At 40.2% G+C, this 9,850-nt stretch overlaps 1 non-coding gene across 1 annotated transcript; it reads right to left on the bottom strand.

Moving 5' to 3' along the window:
- Positions 1-4,560: 4,560 nt before the first annotated feature.
- TRNAA-AGC (transfer RNA alanine (anticodon AGC)) lies at positions 4,561-4,633 on the bottom strand. The gene has a single exon. It is a non-coding gene; the product is annotated as a tRNA-Ala (tRNA).
- Between the last annotated feature and the right edge of the window lie 5,217 nt (positions 4,634-9,850).

Genomic DNA, 9,850 nt, shown 5'->3' with positions numbered 1-9,850 from the left:
AGGAATCTGTGGAATTGTAGTAGTGGGCACTCCCAGAAGATGACTGGGTTTCCATCTAGAGGTCTTTATACCAACAAGAGTCATTAGTTTCACTTGTCTGTCTCCTCCTAGATTATATGGATATACTCAATCATCTTTTTTTCTCTACTGCATGCTGGAGTGTATCTTGGCTTGTGACATACAGAGTATCCTGTGGAGACTCTCTGTGCTCAGATAGGGTTGGAGGTGGTACTGAACCATATCTTAGTGATGCAAGTAAAGTCAGGTGCTTAAGGGATCATGAATGGTTCTATTTTTATCACTGTCTGATTTTGCATTTAAATTTGTGTGTGTTAAATTAACACTGAAAAGTCATTCCTAGAATATACAATCTTAACAAAAATTCTTTATAGTTTTATACAATGTATAGGGATGAAACAAGTATGTAAATGAAAGCATTCCTGAAATTGCCACTTTTCAAAAGGTAACACTGCTGAGAATTAGGGAACTATGAAGCATATTTAAACAGGAGCAGATTATAAAGACAAAGACTATAGGGGATTAGTAATCCCAAATTGTTTGGTGAAATTGTGGAGTTTATAGGCCAAATAAAAACTCAAAAGTTAACTATTTAGTTTAGCAGAATTTAACTGAAATGATGGGCTGTTTAATCACTAATATTGTCTATATATATACACACATTAATTTTTTTGTGCTGGCAGTAGAACACAATTTTACAGGAGCATGTTACTACATGTATAAAAAGCAAACACAGTTCTAAAGAGAAATCAAAGGTACACTGTAAATATAAATCCTTCACATCACTACTGAAACAAATTCAAAATAGCTTTTCATTGCTCCTGTTAATGATTTAGTCTTAATATAGGGTATATACCAAATATGTGTATTTGTTCCTCTTTTATAGTTATATTTGTGTCTCCACTCTCTCCTCCCCTCCCCCCACCAATATAAAGGAAGAAATATTTAAATTCTGCTTGTTGAATCTGACTGTCATTATCAGAAAAGGAAGTTTTTGCTTTGAACAAAGCTAATAGTAGAAGCGTTTTTTTTGTTTTACTGATTTTCAGTTTTAGAACAAATAATCCAGTCAAAATGCATACTGGAGAATGCGGGCATCGATCCCGCTACCTCTCACATGCTAAGCGAGCGCTCTACCATTTGAGCTAATTCCCCTTTTCTCACAATTCTTCTAAAGAAGTTTGTAACCAGAAAAATGTGTGCTTAGCCAGTATATGAAAGTCTCTCACGACATATTTCAACAGTATGTAACTTCAGTGTTGTTGCTGCTACATTGGGCTGTCTACTCACAACTGAAAAAATGTAGCTTTTATCCATTGACAGTAAAAGCTTTTAATATTATTCATTTATTCCTTTACAATAGCAGAGTTGAGTATTTCATTTTGGAAGTAAGCCAATGGAAAAAGGTGAGAACAGCAGAAAAGAAGGTTTTCAGGATATGTGTGATCATTTAAAGAATTCTGATTGTTTTATTTTTATTAAATAATTAACAGGACAAATAATTTGTATTAATTGATTTTCCAATAACAAAAAATCATGTAATTAATTTTAAATACTTTTGTGTATAAGCCTTCTTAAGCTAAATGAAAAATAATTGCATTTTCTTCTGTTGGTTGCACATACTAGTGTCTGAGAAACAAGAAATGCAAATTAAAACAAACATCATTGCTTAAAAGAACAAAGAAAACGTTTTATAATTAATTGCTATTAGCTCCCTTTTCCTTACCTGCCCCCAAAAAAGTCTCTAGTGGAGAATGCGGGCATCGATCCCGCTACCTCTCACATGCTAAGCGAGCGCTCTACCATTTGAGCTAATTCCCCTTTCTACACCATGTTTCAAAGCAGTTTGTAACTAGAAAACTGTGTGCTTAGTAAGTATATGAAATTCTATTTTAATAACAGTTTGTAGTCCAACTGTATATAACTTGTGTTGCTGTTGTGTTGGTCTTTCTACACACAACTGAAAAATGTAGCCTTTATCTAGCTTCCACCAGTACACAGTAAAAGCTTTTAATATTATTCATTTATTCCTTTACAATAGCGGAGTTATTATTTCATTCTGGAATTAAGCCAACGGGAAAATGTGAGAACAGCAGAAAAGAAGGTGTTCAGGATATTTGTAATCATTTAAAGAGTTCTGATTAAGTTTTATTTTAATTAAATAGTCAATGGGACAAATTCTGTATTAATTGATTTTCAAATAACAAAAATCACGTAATTAATTTTATTTTGTAAATAGCTTTGTGCATGAGCTTTCTTAAGCTAAATGAAAAGTAATTGCATTTTCTTCTGTTTGTTGCACATACAAGTGTCTGAGAAACAAGAAATGCAAATTAAAACCAAAATCATCACTTAAAATAATTCAAAAGAGCAAAGAAAACGTTTTGTAATTAATTTCTATGTGCTCTCTTCCCCCTCCCCCCCCCCCAAAAAACCCTTCACTGGAGAACATGGGCATTGATCTCACTACCGCTCACATACTAAGCAAACACTCTACCATTTAAGCTAATTCTATGTCCCTGGGAACAGGTTATTAGCTGAAAGTGTTTGCGCATTTATCCTGACACTGCAAGTTTTCTGATCACAGAACAAGGTGATTTTTGCTGACTCATTCTATTATTTAGCACTAGCAAGGACACACAGATAGCTGCTTAGCCTACTCAGGCAGTACAATTATTTCAAATTAGTAAAAAATTTCAAATTTCTTCACCTCTGAGAGGTTATGTGATCAATCTGACCAGCTGTGATCATCAACTGCTCTCATCTTTTTGTGTGTTCACTTAGTTTTCATATTAAAACCTTAGTGTCCTGTTCTTTAAAAGCAAGCAGATATGATCACTCTCACTGCAGGCTATATTTTGCACCTAGAAATCTTGACAGCATTGTTTTAACCTGCCTTTTGACACAGGTTTACCAACATACATCATATTGTCAAAATAAAACACAATGCCACTGAGTTAATATTATTTGATCAGTAAGAGATAAATTTGCATCGGCAGTGAATCTTCCCTGCCACTATATCACAGGACAACAGGTCAATTAACATGTCAATTATAGTGGCTGCTCATGAAAGGTTTCATGCCAGTTTGAAAGAGATTCTATATATTTAAGATAGAGAATACTATGAGCACACATCTGATGGATTAAGGATTTGCTAACCGATAGATTTCAAAGTGTAATTGTAAATGGGATAACATCACTTAGCAGGTATGTTTCCAGTGGACTCCTGCAAGGATTAGTTCTTGGCCCTACATTATTTTAAAATTTTTATCAATGACATGAAACAAAACAAAATCATCATTGATAAAGTCTGCAGATGATACAAAAATTGGGGAAATAATAAATAATGAAGAGGACAATTCACTGATTCTGAGCAATCTGGACTGATTGGTAAACTGGGCACAAACAAACAAACATGCTTTAATATGGCTAAATGTAAATGTATGGATCTAGGAACAAAGAATGTAAGCCATACTTACAGGATGGGAGACTATCCTGGGAAGCAGTGACTCTGAAAAAGATAAGGGATTGTGGTGGATAATCAGTGAATCATGAGCTCCCAGTATTAAATATGAACATGCTCATATTCCATGACAATTGAACACACAGTTTATAGAAGAGTAATATAATGTTATATAGTGTTAATTTGTTCCACCTTATATTCAGCTGTTACACTCTGACTACCTTTACCAGATCTGAAGAACAGCTCTATGTAAGCTCGAAAGCTTGTCTCTTTCAGCAAAAGAAGTTGGTACAGTAAGAGATATTACCTCACTCACTTTGCCTCTTTAATATAATGTTAAAAGTATTTTTAATGGGCATCAATTTCTCTTGGAATTGCCACATGCCTCCTGGTCACCTTGTTTTTCCATGCCATAAAAACAGACACACAACACAACCCTCTGCCCTAACCATATTTGCAAAAGCGATGAACTGATGAAAAAATCATCCCTGACAGTTTTTATAAAAACAATATTTATACTTACTATAACTCAATCAATTCTGCCTCAAATCTGCTGCATTGCCTTATCTTTTATATTTCACACTTTCTTTCAATACTCATGAAAATAATTTGTACTGTCAAAATTATGTTTAGCTTCAATAAACAGTAACAAAATATCACTCATGCATATTATACACAACTCTTCTTAAAAAGCCATAGGTTAATTTAATATGTACATTTATTTTGATTCCTTGCAAAAATGTTAAAAGGAGGATGCATCTAGATTTTAAAAAGAAAATAAGAAGTGTTTAGAGGGGTGCAACATAAAATCACAAGAAACAGTGGGTACTCGTGGAGTCCTTTTGTTTCATTTTTTCAGCTGTCAACTACCTTTCTTTCTCTTCTGTTCATGCAGCTGTGATAATCTTAAAGAAAACAAAACATTACAAAATGGACCTTCCCACAAAACCCTAAGAAAATAACTTTTTAAAATTAGAAAGCCTGGAGAGGTAACTTAAAATATGCATATTCTTCACAATAGAAAAAAGTGGTCCTTTTGAAATAAATGTTCTGTGCTTTTAAAAAAAAAAAACACTTATTGGAGAATGCGGGCATCGATCCCGCTACCTCTCGCATGCTAAGCGAGCGCTCTACCATTTGAGCTAATTCCCCTTTCCAGACAAAACCCTCTGCTATCTATTGGTCACTGTTTTCTAGCTCTTCATGCCCACCACAACACACTGAAAATGGTATTGCAAGTTGCTCATTCGCTATAAATCCGAACTTTCAAGCACAAGTTATTTCAGAATAACACAGCCTGCTTAAATTCTACTTTGCAGCCAAGCATAAAATACATAGCTCAAATTATCTGATTGGTAGCGGGACTAAAATCCATATTCTTTAGCACAACAGACTCCAACAAGACTGCAGAAACTGTTTATTTTAGGACAATTCCTGAAATCTTTACAAGCAAGCAAAAGCAAATTACTTTTGATTTTATTAATCCGAGTTTTGCTTGAGTAAAATATGAGTCAAGATTAAGCATTTGACTGTTTACAAATTATCCAACTGAGCTGCAACTGGATCACAGACCTTTTCAAAGAGGTCTGAATATCCACTAGTTATAGACTGATCTGTACAACTGAACAGTTATGACAGTTAAGGTATATCATGTTTCTCTTAAAAAACCTATGCAAGTATCTCAACAGATTTGAAATAAAAGTTATTAAATGGCTACGCAGAAACTTCCCAGTATAACAGTATCCCTGGATGGCAGGAAGCTAGCCAAATCACTCTAACAGTCTTTCCCACAGACACCAATATAGTAAGTATAGCTGGGGACTGCATTGCCCCTGAAGTCTGGCTACTCCTGCCCACTGCAATGGCCCTTTGGGGTTGTGGACAGTCAGGTGTAAATTACACAAAGGGTAAAATTAGCTCCCAGACAGTCCCAAAGCCTTTGTTTTCCCCTGTAGTCCTGCACTCACCAGAGCATGGTTGGACCTAAGAATTGGGGCCACTGTGATTATTGGAGAATCTTCTAAGAATATATTCCCACTCATCTCTGCTTCTATTTTTCTGTACTTTTTCATGCTCCCCTTCTTAAAATACTTTTTTAAATTAATTTTTAAATGAAAAATATTCCATGCAATGCAGAGAGAAAAGGAATTATGACTACTTAACAAACAAGGGAAGTAGTTATTAGTCAATACACACTTTCCAAATATATCAACCTGGTCAGCAATGAAAAACCCCACTCACAGGTATAATAAATAAATTTTCTCACTATAACAATTGTGTAAAGTGCATTAACATGAAATGGTGAATACAAGAAATAAGTCCCTATCTTCCACATCATGGACAGTGCATGTGTCTTCATGTTGTCCCACCAATCAACTTTAACCCTGAGACTACCTCTGGGATGAAAGGGTAGGTAAATCTCCCAACCCCATTCAGTCCTTAGCCTCCCTGATGAGATTGTCAGCAAAGGTGTCATTAATAAAGACGCGTACTCACCTTGTAACTGTTGTTCTTCTTGATGTGTTGCTCATGTTTATTCCATTGCAGGTGTGGGTGTGGCCCTGTGCACAGTTACCGGAATTTCTTTCCCCTTAGCAGTTCCCGTAGGGCGGGCTTCAGCGCCCCCTGCAGTCTCGTGCACATGCCACAGTATATTAGGCACCGCCGGCTCTACGCCCCCTTAGTTCCTTTTTGCCATCAACTCCGACAGCGAGGAAGGAGGGTGGGTCATGGAACAGACACAAGCAACGCATCTCGAAGAACAACAGTTACAAGGTGAGCAACCGTCTTGTCTTCTTCAAGTGCTTGCTCATGTTGATTCTATTGCAGGTGACCCACAGGCAGTACCTTGGAGGCAGGTTCGGAGTTCACAGATTGGTTGATTGCAGCACCGCTCTGCCAAAGCTGGCATCATCCATTGCCTGCTGGATGATGGATGCAGTGGGATGTAAAGGTGTGCACCAACAACCATGTAGCAGCTTTGCATATGTCCTGAATAGGCACTCGCACCAGGAATGCCGCGGAAGAGGCCTGCACTCTAGTAGACTAGGCCATGACATTTCCCGGAAGAGAAACTTTCGTCTGCTCATAGCAGAACCTTATATAAGAGGTTATCCAAGAGGAGATCTGCTTCAACGAGACAAGGAAGCCCTTCATCCTGTCCACCACTGCTACAAACAGCTGCATGGACTTAAAAAACAGTTTTGTCCTTTCTATGTAAAAAGCCAGGGCTCTACGTACATCCAATGTGCGCCACTTCCGTTCCTCCTCTGAAGCATGTGGCTTCGGGAAGAATACCGGCAAGAAGGTGTCCTGGCTGGCACAGGATTTTGACACCACCTTAGGCAAGAAGGCCAGGTGAGGCCTCAGCTGTACCTCATCCTTATAAAAGACCGTGTATGGCAGCTCCGAGGTAAGTGCCCTGATCTCAGATACCCTCCAAGCCGAGATGATAGAATCAGAAGATTAGAGTTGGAAGAGACCTCAGGAGTTCATCTAGTCCAACCCCCTGCTCAAAGCAGGACTAACCTCAGCTAAATCATCCCAGGCAGGGCTTTGTCAAGCCGCAGCTTAAAAACCTCTAACGATGGAGAGTCCACCACCTCTCTAAGTAACCCATTCCAGTGCTTCATAGACCTCCCATACTGCAACTTGAGACCATTGCTCCTTGTTTTGTCATCTACCACCATTGAAAACAGTCTAGTTCCATCCTCCCTGGAACCCCCTTTCAGGTAGTTAAAGACTGCTATCAAATCCACTCCTCCCCCCCCCCATTCTTCTCTTTTGCTGACTAAACAAGCCTAGTTCCCTCAGCCTCTCCTCATAAGTCTTGTGCTCCCTAATCATTTTTGTTGCCCTCCGCTGGACTCTCTCCAACTTGTCCACATCCTTTTTGTAGTGGGGGGGCCCAAAACTGAACACAATACTCCAACTGTGGCCTCACCAATGCCAAATAGAGGGGATGATAACCACTTCCCTTGATCTGCTGGCAATGCTCCTACTAATACAGCCCAATATGCTAATAGCCTTCTTGGCAACCAGGGCACACTGCTGACTCATATCCAGCTTCTTATCCACTGTAACCCCCAAGTCCTTTTCTGCAGAACTGCTGCTTAGCCCGTCGGTCCCCAGTCTGTAACAGTGCATGGGATTCTTCTGTCCTAAGTGGAGGACTCTGCGCTTGTCCTTGGTGAACCTCATCAGATTTCTTTTGGCCCAATCCTCCAATTTGTCTAGGTCACTCTGTATCCTATCCCTGCCTTCCAGAGTCTCTACCACTCCCCCTAGCTTTGTATCCTCTGCAAACTTGCTGAGGGTGCAATCTACCCCATCCTCCAGATCATTAATGAAGATGTTGAACAAAACCAGCCCCAGGACTGACCCCAAGGGCACTCCGCTTGTTGCCGGCTGCTAGCTAGACATGGGGCCACTGATCACTACCTGTTGAGCCCAATGATCTAGCCATCTCTCTATCCATTTTACAGTCCATTCATTCAACCCATACTTTAACTTGCTGATAAGAATACTGTGGGAGACTGCATCAAAAGCTCTGCTAAAGTTAAGGTATATCACGTCCACCGCTTTCCCCATATCCACAGAGCCAGTCACCTCTTCATAGAAGGCAATCAAGTTGGTCAGGCATGACTTGCCCTTGGGTGAATCCATGTTGACTGTTCCTGATCACCTTCCTCTCTTCCAAGTGCCTTAAATGGATTCCTTGAGGACCTGCTCCATGATTTTTCCAGGGATTGAGGTGAGGTTGAGTGGTCTGTAGGTTCCTGGATCCTCTTTCTTCCCCTTCTTGAAGATGGGCACTATATTTACCTTTTTCCAATCATCAGGTACTTCCCCCAGTTGCCATGAGCTTTCAAAGATAATAGCAAATGGCTCTGAAATCACATCAGCCAACTCCCTCAGCACCCTCGGATGCATTGCATCTGGTCCCATGGACTTGTGTATTTCCAATCTTTCTAAATAGTCCTGAACCTGTTCCTTCAGCACTGAGGGATGTTCACCTCCTCCCCATTCTGTGCCACCCAGTGCAGTAGTCTGGGAGCTGACCTTGTCTGTGAAGACAGAGGCAAAAAAGGCATTAGTACCTCAGCTTTCTCCACATCCTCTGTCACTAGGTTGCCTCCCCCATTCTGTAAAGGGCCCACACTTTCCCTAATCTTCCTCTTGTTGGTAACATACCTGTAGAAACCCTCCTTATTCCCCTTCACATCCCATACTAGCTTCAACTCCAATTGCACTTTGGCTTTCCTGATTTCATTCCTGCATGTTTGAGCAATACTTTTATTACCCTCCCTAGTCATCTGACCAAGCTTCCACTTCTTGTAAGCTTTCTTTTGTGTTTAAGCTCACTGAAGATTTATTTGTTAAGCCAAGCTGGACGCCTACCATATTTGCTATTCTTTCTGCACATCGGGATGGTTTGTTCCTGAGTCCTCAATAAGGTTTCTTTAAAATACAGTCAGCTCTCTTGGATTCCTTTCTCCCTCATATTAGCCTCCCAGGGGATCCTGCCCATCAGCTCCCTCAGGGAGTCAAAGTCTGCTTTTCTGAAGTCCATGGTCCACTCTCCAAAAATTTTGTGCTCTGCTGTATTGCTCTTCTAGCAGATGTCAGGGTGATTGAAGTCCCCCATGAGAACCAGGTCCTGTGTACTGGAAACTTTCCCTACTTGACTGAAGAAAGTCTCATCTACCTCATCCGCCTGGTCTGGTGATCTATAACAGACACCCACCACGACATCAGCCTTATTGTTCTTGCTTCTAAGCTTAACCCAGAGACTCTCAACTGGCTTATCTCCAGGTTCATACTGGAGCTCAGAACAATCATAGTGCTCTCTTACATACAGTGAAACTCCTCCACCCTTTCACCCCTGCCTGTCCTTCCTGAACAGTTTATACCCATCTATGATAGTGCTCCAGTTGTGTGAGTTAACCCAAGTCTAGGTTATTCCAATCATATCACAGTTCCTTGACTGTGCCAGGACTTCCAGTTCCTCCTGCTTGTTTCCCAGGCTTCTTGCGTTTGTGTATAGGCACTTGAGATAACTGGCCGATTGCCCTACTTTCTCAGTGCAATTCAGGAGGCCTTCCCTGTTGTACCCTCCTCCTTCTGCTTTCTCCTGGTGTCCCACTTCCCCACTTATCTCCGGGCTTAGGTCCCTGTCCCACATCGAACCTAGTTTAAAGCCCTCCTCACTAGGTTAACCAGCCTGTCTGCGAAGATACTCTTCCCTCTCTTCGTTAGGGTGAATCCCATCTCTTCCTAGTAATCCTTCTTCCTGGAACAACATTCCATGATAGCAACTAGAAAGGCTACCTTCCATGACATCAGCAAAAGGGGGCAGGTAGCTAATGG

Source organism: Emydura macquarii, unplaced genomic scaffold (genome assembly GCF_026122565.2).
Source record: "Emydura macquarii macquarii isolate MOO-44397 ecotype Brisbane River unplaced genomic scaffold, CSIRO-AGI_Emac_v2 contig_1477, whole genome shotgun sequence".
NCBI lineage: Eukaryota > Metazoa > Chordata > Testudines > Chelidae > Emydura > Emydura macquarii.
This window is presented reverse-complemented; position numbering and strand designations above follow the sequence as displayed.